Genomic DNA, 14,250 nt, shown 5'->3' with positions numbered 1-14,250 from the left:
TTGGACAAAGAGAAAAAAGCAAGAGGAATTGCTATACCTTGTGTTAAAGCTCACTATAAAGCTACACTGATCATGATAGTGTGGATGTGGATAGACACATAGACACATAGAACAATGGAATAAGATAGCAAACTCAGCAACAGACTCACAAAAGTAAGCTCCACTGATTGTTTTTAAGAGATGGAGTCTTGCTCTGCCACCCAGCCTGGAGTGCAGTAATGCAATCATAGCTCACTGCATCCTAGAACTCCAGGGCTCAAGTGATCCTCCAACCTCAGCCTCCTGAGTAGCTGGGACTACAGGCACACACCACCATGCCTGGCTATTTTTCTTTATTTTTTATTTATTTATTTATTTTTTGTAGAGATGGGTTCTCAGATTCTTGCTATGTTGCTCAGGCTGATCTCAAACTCCTGGGCTCAAGCATTCCTCCTGCCTCAGTCTCCCAAAGTGCTGAGATTGCAAATGCATCTCACTGTGCCTGGCCTTGATTGGTTTTTTAAAAGGTTTATTTTATTTATAATTGACACATAATACCTGTGTATACTTAGTTGATTTTTGACAAAGGTACAAAAGCAATTCAGTGAAGGAAGTATAACCTTTCAACCAATGGCCCTGGATCAATGGGACACCTACAGGCCAAAAAGGAACCTCAACCTAAACTTCACATCTTATACAAAAATTCACTCGAACCATAGACTTAAATTAAAATATAAATCCATAAAAGTCTTAGAAAACAAATACAGCATAAGATCTTTGGGTTCTCTCACCAGGTTGAGTTCCCAGACTTGACATAATAATACTATCTGCAAAAGGAAAAATCAATCCTACCTCATTTAAATGGAATATTTTGCTCTATCAACCCCCATGTGAAAAGGATGTAAAGATAAGCTACACACTGAGAGAAAATATTTGCAAACCACATGTTTGACAAAGGATTAGTATCTAGAACATACAAAGAGCTCTTAAAACTCAGCTCTTAAAACTCAATCAATGTAATTAGAAAATGGGCAAAAGTCATGAAGATAATTTTCACCAAAGAGCATATAGTACAAGTGGCAAATAAGATGAAAAGATGTTTAACTCATTGGGCATCAACAAAATGAAAATTAAAACCACAATGAGAAATCACTGCATATATATAGGAATGGCTAAAAGGAAAAAATCGCTAACGCCACCAAATGCTGGCAAGGATACACACACACGTTGCTAGTGGGAGTATAAATAATACGACCCATCTGAAAAATTGTTTGTCAGTTTCTTATAAAACTAAACATGCAATTACCATGTGAGCCAGCCATTGCACTCCTTGGCATTTATCCCAGAAAAATAAAAATTGTATTCACACCAAAACCTGTAGATGAAAGTAACTTTATCTGTAGTCACCTAAAACTAGAATCAGCCCACATGACCTCCAATAAGTACATTGATAAACAAGGTGTTCTATAAGAATGCCATGGAATCCTACTTGGAAATAAGGAACAAACTATTGATACATGCAACACCTTGGATGAATCTCCAGGGAATTATGCTTTGTGAAGAAGCCAATCCCAAAAAGTTACATACTGTATTTTTCAAGAATATAACATTCTTTTAAATGAAAACATTTTAGAAATGAAGAAAAGATTGTGGTTGCCAGGGAGTTGGGGGAAGGAAGTGGCTGTATTTATAAGAGGGCAACAACAAAAGGGGTCTTTGTGGTGTGGGAACCGTTTGGTGTATGTACTTTTGCAGTGGAGACACAAACCAACACAGGTGAGAATTTGTGTGCAGCCTAATAAACACACACACACACACACACGCACACACAAATGAGTATCAGTAAAACTGAGGAAATCTGAATAAGATTGATGGATTACATCAATGTTAATATCCTGATTGTGAAATTATAATTTTGCAAAATGTTGTCATTGGGGAAATTGAGCGGCGTACAAAGGGTTTTTCTATATTCTTTTTACAGCTGCGTGTGAATCTACACTTACCGCAAGAAAATTTTCAATTAAAAAAATGAGTAAAATTGCCGGGCGTGGTGACTTACGCTTGTAATCCCAGTACTTTGGGAGACCGAGGTGGGCGGATCACGAGGTCAGGAGTTCGAGACCAGCCTGGCCAACATAGTGAAACCCCGTCTCTACTAAAAATACAAAAATTAGCCAGGTATGGTGGCACACGCCTGTAGTCCCAGCTGCTTGGGAGGCTGATGCAGGAGAATTGCTTGAACTCGGGAGGCAAAGGTTGCAGTGAGCTGAGACCATGTCATTCCACTCCAGCCTGGGTGACAGAGTAAGACTCTGTCTCAAAAAAAGAAAAAAAATTAGTAAAATTGTGCAGATCAGTGCATCCCTCCTAGAAACAACAACTTATTTCTCAGCGAAGGAGCTCTACCTTATGGCAATGCTAAAAAGGGACATTGAGTTAGTCAACCCTCAAGATGAAAACCATTTGTTATTTTCCAGTCGTGATGTACAATACCCTATAGACTAAATACCACATACTGAGCCACATTTCACTTTTGGGAAATGTCATGTCATTCATATGAGTTAAATGCTAAGGATATGTAATTATTTTCTCTCTAAAAGCCAGTCTAAAGCATGCATGGGGAAAGTTATTCTCGGAATGAACAAGCAAAGCAGACACAGAGGAAGGCTCCGGTGCACTTGGTTTTTTCAAGAATCAGACATTCTTGTCCGAGGATGTTCACAGTAAAAGGGGACTTCATTTCTCAATAGTCCAATTTGATTCTGTTAATATGTTAATATCGATCGTATTGGACTTCTTCTCAAATCTGTTAAATCTTTTCATTTTTCTGTCATTCCATAAACGTACTTTCTGTTTGGCATTGAGTCAATGATGTGCTGGACCTGCTGTGCCCACAGACCCCTTGGGAAACCCCTTGTACTTAGGTCACTTTGACTTTTGTGTCTGGACTCCACAGTCCTCATCACAGTCAAGCGGGCAGAGACGGGGACTAAGCCAGGAACTGCTGTCCAGCAACAGCTCCCTGCCCGTGACCACCACAGGCGGGGGTCAGCCTCCACGGGACTGGAGGAGCTGACTCATTCTGATGCCTCGGTGTGAGTCGTAAAAGTAAGCGCCAGACGCCCACGCACAGGTGTCTGCACATGCACAGAAAGCTCTAGAAGAACCCATGAGGCAGTGTGAGCCTGAGAAGCAAGACCACTAAGAGGAGAACAGAGGGAAGTTCACAGGCAATGGTGGGAGAAGCAGAGCCAGTGTGCACAGAGCAGTAGAGGGCAGAGCCAGGAGCCGAGAGGAGTCCTGAAGCCTCAGTGGGGCACCAGGGAGGTCTGCGGCTGGCAGGGAGGAGATCGGTGCCTCTATGGGCTTCCTGAGTTGTTGTGGAGACTGGAGCGGCTGGGGCCCCTCACTCTCACGTTTTCAGTCCTCTATGGGGCCTGAAGGTGTGGCTGCCATGTGGAAATGGACCCAAGTATTTTGGATCCTTGATCAAGGGAAGGTAACAAGGGTATTTGTTCTTGATTTCCCATATCTGCTAATACCGAGCCTCGGCCATGAGACTGACTACATATGTGTGGGTCATGCAGCCAGATGGTGCCCTGGAGTGGCCCCTAAATGAGGTGGTTATCACATCGCTCTTCCAGGGATTAGGAAAAACCTGGGGAAGGAAAGAAACGGGAGACTTTTCTTGGCCCTGCTGAGGTTGAACGCTGAGTTGCCTGTGGTCAGCTGGGAAGTTGGAGTGAGCCAGGGAGCTGTGTTGAACAGACCCGAAGAGGACCGGGGCCTGGTCCACGGTGTCAGTCATTCTTCAGAGTACTTGCTTTATTGTTACCGAACTGAACCTGAGTCTGGGGCAGCAAAGCCAAACACTGACATTGGGTTTTGCAGCAAGAGAAAGTGAGGCATTAATGATAGGGCACCAAGCAAGGAGAATCAGGCAGCTCACACTTAAGACCCAAACAGTGGCTTCCAGGTAAGGGTTTTTAATGGCAGGAAATTCAGGAAAGCAGAAGTTACAGGCAAAATTGCAAATCAGTACATGGAGGTTCACTATTGGTTTGAACTGAAAAGGTGGGATATCTTGCCGTGGGGTTTACAGGTCACAGGTAGAAAGAAGGTTTTCTGATTTGCAGTTGGTTAAGGAGGGAAGCTTCGACTAAAGTCTTGGGGTCGGCAGAGAAGAATGTTAGGTCTGGCTTGTGAGCATGACTTCCTCTGGGCCCTCAGAAGAAATTAAGAACAGAGAACCATCCAGTCCTTGGTTGCCCCTCATCTGCCCCTTTGGTGGAGGTCTGGGTTTCTGAAAAACAACTCAGGGATATATGCTAACATGTTACCTTTAGTTTCTATAGGGAACCAAACATCTCCTGACTTTAATTTCCTTGACTATTGTTTTAGGCTTCAATTACCTTTCTGCTTACAAGGTTGCTTTTTAACTTCTCAAGGATAGCTGGGGCCTGGGATTTCCCTTGGAGAAATGCAGGGTTTTACTGTTTTTCCATGCTGTGGGCAGGAGTGGCAGGCCTCTAAGAGAGGTCCCTATGTGTCATACTATTCCTGACTCTTTCGTGATGATGATGATGATGACGACGATGATGATGATGATGATGATTTTGCTCTGTCACCCAGGCTGGAGTGCAGTAGCATGATCTCGGCTCACTGCAACCTCCGCCTTCCGGGTTCAAGTGATTTTCCTGCCTCAGCCTCCTGATGAGCTGGGACTACAGATGCACACCACCACGCCCAGCTAATTTTTGTATTTTTAGTAGAGAAGGGGTTTTACCATGTTGGGCAGGATGGTCTCAAGCTCCTGACCTTGTGATCCACCTGCCTCGGCCTCCCAAAGTGCTGGGACTACAGTCGTGAGCCACGACACCCGGCCTCGTTATTGTATTTTTAAGGGCAGCTTGTTCTCTCTTGTGCTTTGGGGGCCATGAATGGGTTCGTCCCTGTAAGCGAAGAATAGGGCCCTTGTTTGACTTGCTAGCTTGTCTCAGGCTGATGAGAGACATAATAATCCTACATTATTTTCCTTTCTGGTACTGTAGAATCACATTCACAAAAGTAGCTAGAGACTAACACAGTGGTGATTGTTCTCAACTCACATACATATTATTATGTGAATTTTAAGGGAAGTTTGAGTAAATTAAATCACAACTCAAATCTCATTATTCTTTAAAAACGATTTTTAATACAGATTAGGAAAGTGTTGCATCTGAATTACAAAACAGGTTTAGTAGTATCTTTCTTTGGGTGCTACTGATGTTTCATGATTTCTGTGCTGTTTTGTCTGTCTCTCCCCTAACTCAAAGCCCCTGGGCCCACCATTCATTCATACATGTATGACTTCATCAAAAGTTTTATGGAACACCTGTCACGTGCCAGGCACTATTTCCTGTTGGAAAACATGAGCAAATTCTGTTCTTGGCCTTTTCGCCATTAAGGCCTTTTGTGTCCATTCTAAACCATAAATTTCTTCAGCATTATTTTTCTGAATTAAAAAAATGTAAATCACAAACTTGCATGTATCTTACATTTTACAAATGCTTTTTCCTTTGAAATGAGAGATGTGTTTAGCTTTCCTTCTCTCAAAGTTATTTATTGATTTTGTCAACCATTATAACTTGTATTTTTTTCCTTTTAATATCTTTCTGGGAAGATGATGGCTACTGTGCCCACTGAATATGTGTCACACTTCGGAGGGAGGAGTGCTGGAAGTCATGGGTGAACAGAAAGCATCTGAACCTTGGGTTCAGCCTGCATTGTATGTAAATGTTTGTATTACAGGAAAGAAAATAGTATATATCCATCCTGACAAATATATGTGCTAAATGCTGTACAAGAATAAACAGATTGAGGCAGGAGGATAGAAATAGATGGCTGAGTCTAAAGCTGGGAAGCAGAGTTTTCAAAATCCCTTAATACTTTATGGTTTTAAACTATGTGAGTGTTTATTTGCTTACAAATACAATAAATTTTTAATGAAGAAAGCTTATGGACTCTTGGGCTCCACATTGCGAGGTGAATCAGAATTCCTCATGTACACAGGAGCTTGCTGTGCCCTGGGCCTGAGGCAAAGGGAGGAGAGAGGCAAAGAGAGGAGAGAGGCGAAGGGAGGAGGGAGGCGAAGGGAGGAGAGAGGCAAAGGGAGGAGGGAGGCGAAGGGAGGAGAGAGGCAAAGGGAGGAGGGAGGCAAAGGGAGGAGAGAGGCAAAGGGTAACTGGGCCGCACTAAACCCTTGGACTTCATACTGTGGGCAGAGGGGACAGTGCACACAGGACCCCAGCAGGGTGAGACTGAGCCATCGCCTGAGAGTGTGGAAACCATGTGATAGTGGGTCCGAGGAGCAGAAGACAGACAATGAATGCAAGGGGTATAACTAAGAGCTGTTGTAGACATAGTCAAAATAGGAGATGATGCTCTGATGGAGGACGTTGGCAGCTCCGGCCTCCACAGCATTTCAGGAATCCATGGAGGAACTAGGCCACACTGATGAGCCCTCCAGCCCTCCCTGATGCCGAACCTGACACGGTGGGGCTCCGGGTTTGTCTCATCACGACACCGGTTCTAATACTTTGGTCCTTACCGGCTCTGCTTCTTCTGCCCCATGACTTTTCCTCTGTTCTCCTCTTTGTAACTGTTTCTCAGGCTCCCACTGCCTTGCAGGTTCTTCTAGAACTTTCTGTGCATGTGTGGACCCAAGTGTGCGTGTGGGTGTCTGACACTTATTTTAGGGCTCACGCTGAGGCATCAGAGTGAGTCAGCTCTTCCAGTCCTGTGCAGGCTGCTCCCTACCTGGGGTGGTGACCTCCAGGGAGCTGTTGCCGGACAGGCAGCTCCTGGCTCGGCCCCAGTCTCTGCCCCCTCATCTGTGATGAGGACTGTGGGTCCTGACAAAGGTCAAAGTGACCCAAGTGCAAGGAGTTCCTGAAGAGGCCGGTGGGCACAGCAGGTCCAGCACATCATTGACTCAACAACAAATGCAAAATCCATTTATGGAACGGCACCTGCACACACACAAAAATAAGATATAAAAATTGTAACATATTTGAGTGAGCTGGACGATTGGCTCTAAAGCTTCTAATTCCCTGCAGCTTGGTCCGTGCCTCTGCGTCTCTCACACATCACATCTTCCTTGCTCTCTCTGTTATAGTATTTATCACATTTTGCCTGGAATCAGGCTCATTTATGTATAGCTCCATTTCACCCACTAGACTGAAACTTTTTTGAGGTTCATAGTGTTGTCATTGTTCCTAGCACCTAGCAAAAGGCATACACACAGCATCAATTCCACAAATATAAATTACATTGAATTATCTTACTCCAGTTGATAGCATTTTGTTATAGCAGTCCAAATGGACTAAGACAATGGGGGAATCATGAAGATTTGGGGACAGGTGAAAGCAACTTCCATCTGCATGGGTTCACTAGCATGCTATCTTCTTTTTTTTTTTTTTTTTTTTTTTTGAGACGGAGTCTCGCTCTGTCGCCCAGGCTGGAGTGCAGTGGCGCGATCTCGGCTCACTGCAAGCTCCGCCTCCCGGGTTCCCGCCATTCTCCTGCCTCAGCCTCCCGAGTAGCTGGGACCACAGGCGCCGCCACCTCGCCCGGCTAGTTTTTTGTGTGTTTTTTTTTAGTAGAGACGGGGTTTCACTATGTTAGCCAGGATGGTCTCGATCTCCTGACCTTGTGATCCGCCCGTCTCGGCCTCCCAAAGTGCTGGGATTACAGGCTTGAGCCACCGCGCCCGGCCGCTATCTTCTCTTAATTCTAGTATAGGGAAAGTCCTCGCCTACCCCACATGAAGGCAAGGTAAGGAACAAGGTGCTTCCTGGGCAGGGCCTTTCACATGCGCATAGTCCTTCTGGGACTGATTGCAGTATGTTCCAAAATGGGATTGGTCTGTGTCCACGGAGGGGGACCAGTTCTGTGTGGTTCTTTTATTTGCCGTGGAAACTGAGCAAGGCTCCTTTGTCTTTCCAGTCTTAGGGAAAGGGCACTCTTAGAGAGACCCAGGGACATGGACCTTGCAGGATGTAAACTGAGTGTGAAGGTGCTTTCTGCCTGGAGTGAGTGATAAGGCTCTGCTCTTCCACGGCCCTCTGCACTCTGAAGTGGGCTTAAGGGCTGGGAGTGTCACACATCGGATATCTGTGTGCGCTGAGTAGTAGCCATACATTCTCCTGGTCCTGGTATGCAGGTAGTGGGAGTTTATCCCTCATTCTACCAAAGGTGGATTCTGCCTCACTCCAGCTGGGCAGGCTGTGTGACCTGCTTAGACCAACAAAACGTGGTGGATGTGGTGTTCAAGACTCCTGGGCCTGGGCCTTAGGAGACCCTGCAGTGTCCACTTCTCCCTCGCTGCCCAGAGGTCACTGAAGCATCAGTGGATTTGGTGTCCAGCGAGGGCTCACGTCCCCATTCACAGAAGGGTCTTCATGTCCACATAACGAAAGGAGTGAGGGAGCTCTCTGGGACCCCTATTATAAGGGCACTAATCCCATCACAGGGGCTCCAGCCTCATGACTAATAACCTCCCAAAGGCCCCATCTGCTGACACCATCACACTGGTGATTAGGTTTCAATATATGAATTCGTGGCAGCCACAAGCATTTAGACCCTAGCACTCACAGTGCACAAAACAGCTTTAATGTGGCATTTGCAGACCTCTCCCGCACCCACGCCTCCAGCCCCAGCTCAATTTTCCAACTTATTGCCTGAGGCTTCCCTCATGAGCCTTTATTCAGCCTTAGAGGTTTTTCAACAAGACTTGCTCTGTGCTGTGCTGGTGCCTTCTACTAATTACTGTTTGCTTTTCTCATCCTGTACCAGCAAGAATGCCACCTCCCTGAACACTATAGAATGTATTGTGTACTTTTTCAGTACCCCCTGCCAGAGCTAATCTCTCTCCTCAGTGCCCCCACGCCAAGCCTAATCTTCTGTGTCCCCTCCGACCCAGCACAGTGACTTGAACACAAATTGTGGAAGAGACAGTCCAGGTGAGACTAGTGTCACAGCGAGACCAGGGTCATAGCACCAGGCAAATGAGCTGGGCGGTGTGATTAGACTCTGAAAGCCTTGGCTTCCTTGTGTGTAAAATGGGTCAACAGTAACTTCCTCTTGGGATCCTTATAAGGACTTAGCGAGGCAGTCCATGCAAAGCACACAGCCCAGCAAGCAGCAAGCATTCAGTCCACCGTAGCTGTTAGCAGCCGTCAGAGCAAGAGCAGTAGTACCAGTACAAGTAGTAGTGTTCAAATAGAATTCCGTCCCAGCAAATCTATTAGGGTTTCCCCTCTCCCTCCCCTCACCAGGAACTGGGAATACATGTCATTCCAATTTTTCTCAACGCATGCTTATTTCTTCCTTTGCACCCAAGTCATCTAGGATAGGAAGGCTGTGTAAATTAAAGCAGTTACACACTGAGCACTCCTGCATTCTGTTTATTTGGGTCTCCGGACATTGCATTTGATTTTTACCTGACTGCTGGGCCATGCACCCATCATTTGGAATGGATCGTTTGGATTCTAAGGAAGATGATCAGCCACTTGTAAAGTGACAGCTTCTCTCTTACGGTTTTTCTTTCATTACCCACGAACCTCACTTCTGTTCTTTTTCTTTCTTCCCTATTTTTTGTAAAGCATTGCAAGTAAAAAGGTTAGCATAGTTCTTTTTCTCTTCCTTGATTCTCCATCCTTACCACTTGTGCTTGTCATATATTTCACTTATGTGTATGTAATAAACTTACAGTGCATTGTCATTGGAAGCATATAAAGTTAATGTGTTAGCCGCCTGTTACCATGTAGGGAAACTTAAAATTATAAAAATATTTTATTTCACCTCTATTTATTTCACTTTTTCCTCAAATTTATTTATTTTTTAGAATGACATAAAATTTTTTGTATTTATTGTATATAGCATGATATTTTAAAGTACACATACGTGGTGAAGTGGTTAAATCTAGTTCATTAACACAGGTACTGCCTCACAGTTATTTTTGGTTTTTTCGTGGTAAGAACACTTACTGTCCACTCTCCTAGCATTTTTTAACAATATCATATTACTATAGTCACCTTGCTGTATAACAGAGCTCTTGAACTCATTCCTCCTAACTGTATGTATTGTTTGACAAACATCTCCCCAACCACCCTCCACCGTACCCTTCCCAGCCTCTAGTTACCTCCTTCCTACCCTCTGCCTCTATGAGATTACACATATGGCGAGATCATGCGGTTTTTGTCTTTCACTTCTGATGTTCTTTATTTCTTTGTGTAGACCCAAGTTTCTAATCCACATCACCTACCTTCCACCTGAAAAACCTCCTTAACTTTCTCGTAGAATATACCTGGGTGCAGTGAATTCCCTGTGTTTGTCTGACAATATCTTCATTTCTCCACAACTTTTTGAAGCAACTTTATTGAGATATAATTTACATACCATAAGTTTCGCCCATTGAAAATGTACAATAGTTTTGGGTATGTTGATAGAGTTTTGCAACCATCTCCATAATGTAATTTTCAAACATGTTCATTCCAAAATGTCCTAAAAGAAACAATGCAGAGTAACTCCCATCATCCCTGCCTTTGGCTCCCCCGACCAGTCACTGGCAACAACGTATTTATTTTCCTCTATGGATTAGCCTGTTCTAACTATTGCATATAAATTAGATCATAAGACAAGTAGTGTCTTGTGATTAGCTTCTTTTACTTAGCACAACATTTTGAGGGTTCATCTGAGTTGTAGCAGGTATCAGTACTTCCTTCCTTTTTTATTGCCAAATAATATTCCATTCTAGATATATTGCATTTTGTTCATCCATTCAAGAACTAATGGGCATTTGGTTTGTTACCACTTTTTTGACTACCATGAATAACGCTGCTACAAGTATTCACGTTTAGATTTTTGTGTTGACATTTGTTTTTGTTTCTCTTGGGTGGATATTTAGAGGATAGAAATTACCAGTTTATATAGTACCTGTAGAGTCAACATTTTCAAGAACTACAAAAGAATTCTCCAAGGTTCCCGGACCATTTTACATTCCCATCACCAATGTATAAGAACTTCAATTTCTCCACATTCTCATCAGCACTTATTATTGTCTATCTGTTTTACTTTAGCTATCATAGTGTGTGCAAAACAGCATGGTACTGGCGTAAAAAAAAGACACACGAACCAACGCACTAGGTTAGAAAGCCCAAAAATAAACTCACGCGTTAATGGCCAGTTGATTTTCAACAAAGGTGCTAAGAACACACCGTGGGAAAGGGACAGCCTCTTTAATAAACGGTGTTGGGGAAACCGGAGATCCACAAGCAGAAGAATGAAATGTGACCTTTATCTCACGTCACAAGCAAGGATACACTCAAAGTGGATTAAATACTTACATGTAAGACCTAACACTGTAAAACCACTGAAAGAAAACATAGGGGAGAAGCTCCATGACACTGGTTTGGACAATGATTTTTTGGCTATGACCCCAAAAGCACAGGCAACAAAAGTGAAAATCAGACAAATTGGATTAGGTTGAGCTACAAAGCTTCTGCCTGGTGAAGAAAACAATCAACAGAGTGAAGTGACAACCTACAGAACAGGAGAATATATTAGGACATCAGACATCGGATACAGGGCTGATGACAAATATGTAATAGATAAAAGGCTAATGTCTAATATGTAAAAGAAACCCCAGCAGCTCGATAACAGGAAAATGGATTCTTTTACATGAGGATACCCAATTGTCCCAACAACATTTCTTGAAAAGACTATTCTTTCCACACTGAATTGTCTTGGCTCCTTTGTTGAAAATTAAACGAGTATAAATGTTAAGAGTTTATTTCTGGACTCTGAATTCTATTTATTTGATGTATCTATGTGTGTTTATACCAATGCCACACTGTCTTTGTTACCGCATCTTTGTAGTAAATTTTGAAATTGGTAAGTGTGCGTCTACCTACTTCCTTCTTCCCATGATGGCCTGAACTTTTTCAGGTTAACATTGGAATACCCTTGTCAGAGAGGAGGGGTCCATTCAGATGACTGGACATGTGTGCCCAAGGTGGTTGGGCACATGGCAAAGTGGTCTTGATACATGTGCCCAAGGTGGTTGGGGCACGTGTGTAATCCGGCTGTAATCCCAGTATAGCCTCCTGAGTAGCTGGGACTATAGGTACATGCCACCATGAGGGGCCTTAGAATTTTATTTCTGGTTTACACTCAGTTAATTTTTGTATTTTTAATAGCGATGGGGTTTTGCCTTGTTATCCAAAATGGTCTTGAACTCCTGACCTCAGGTGATCCACCCGCCTTGGCCTCCCACAGTGCTGGAATTATAGGCGTGAGCCACTGCGCCTGGCCTGATTCATGTATTGTTTTTGACAATGCCCTGCAGTAGGAATTGTTCCAAAGTCTGATCCAATTGAACCCAGGCTCCTTGGCAAGGGCAAAGAATTAGCCTCCCTGGGGCAGCATCTCTGCACTGTGGCGCAGAACCTAGGTGGAGGGAGGACTTTGCCTTCTTCCAGCTTTCTGTGTGGCAGGAGCTGTGTGTGGCAGAGGCACTGGTGCTGTAACCCAGTTGTTGCCACACCATCCACTATGGATCTTCCACAACCTGGTCAGAGGAGGTGAAATGGGCTGGTGTCCACTGGCTGCCGCATCTGCCTGGAGCAGAGCTTCCACCTTAGGATGCTGGGAGAGACGGGAGGTGTCACTGACAGCCGTGCCTGCTGAAGCGGCTGTCCTGCCACACAGATGTGTGAGGGACGCAAGGGCTGTACCCTTTGCCAGATGCCTCTCCCAAATCCTCCCTACAGAGCAGGAGTTGGGCGTGGGAAACAGGCACCACCAGCTGCTGGTGCTCATGTGATATGGACCTTACTTTGCATGGAGCCGTGAAAAATGGTGTTTCTCATGTTCAAGGGCTGGCAAGACCACCTAAAGTAGCTCTGCCACCTCCAGGAGCTGGGGAGATGAGAACAGCTGCTCGTGTGCTGGGGACACACAGTGACTCCACGAGGCAGAGCTGAGGGAAATGGGTTTAATTCCTTCCCCATATGGCACAGCCTCCCACCGCTCTGTCATCTAAAAGACCATCAGGATGGCTAAATGGTAGAAAGGAGAGCTTGACTGGTGATGTTTATGGAAAGAGTCAAACTCTATCAATCTGAAGAGATTTATGGGTGACCTCAGGAGAACTTGAGAACATGTGCCCAAGGTGGTCAGGCACAGCCTAGTTTTAAACATTTTAGGAGACAATCAAATACATGTAAGATTTACATTGGTTCGATCTGGAAGGATGGGACAACTCAAAGGAAGGAGGGTTCCAGGTCATAGAAAGGAATGTCTGGATTATGATAAAGGGTTGTGGAGAATAAGGTTTTATCATGCAGATGAAGCCTTTAAGTAGCAGGCTTCAAAGGGAATAGATTGTAAATGCTGGTTGAATTTTCCTGAATTCCAAAAGGGAGGATGGTGTAATGAGGTATGTTCAAACCTCCTTCCCATCAAGGCCTGAACTACTTTTTCAGGTTACCCGTGCAATGCCCTCGGCCAAGAGGAGGGGTCCTGTCAGATAATTGAGGGGCCTTAGAATGTTATTTCTGGTTTTTAGTGTTATCAGTTTGGAAACTGCGTGGGAAGCAGCAGTCTCAAGCGTGGACCATAGGTGCTCTCTCTTTGAATGGGGGAAGGATAGGTTGGGTTTTACACCTCACAGGTCCCGAATCACACAATAGAGACAAACGTCTTCTGGAGGTTTGGGGAAAAGCTGTACCTATTCCTGAGGGCACCCAAGCACATTCGCAATGGGTAAACATACGTCCCATGCTCACTTTGGGGTGGGTGTTCGCATTAAAGTGAGGTGGAATTTGGGTCTTTATTTAAAAAGGGGTGAACTGTAGACACGGAAAGTTTGTATGCAGTCTCTAGGAGCTGCTGCAGGTGGCTTAAGGTCTGCAGTTGCTTATCAGGAAAGAGCATGGGTGAGGCTGGTCCTGTGTCCATTCAGAGCTGTAGTGACCTGGGTTGTAAATCAGGGTTAAGAGGGATCTGATCATTTGCCTGATGGCTCCCATTCTTGGAGAACTTAACACAAGTGCGGTGTCTTGTAGCCATAGGAATTTAGGAAGATGCCACGCCAGCCAGGCTGAACCCTCCAGCCAGCGGTGACCTTTGTGTCCTTAACCTTAGTGTCCATCATGGCTGATGAAGGGGAGTCTGTTTTGGTCTCTCAGATCAATTCTTACTGAGTTTCCATAAGTTTCATTGAATAAG

Source organism: Macaca fascicularis, chromosome 7, assembly GCF_037993035.2.
Source record: "Macaca fascicularis isolate 582-1 chromosome 7, T2T-MFA8v1.1".
NCBI classification, from domain to species: domain Eukaryota; kingdom Metazoa; phylum Chordata; class Mammalia; order Primates; family Cercopithecidae; genus Macaca; species Macaca fascicularis.
Note: the sequence above shows the minus strand (reverse complement) of the source record.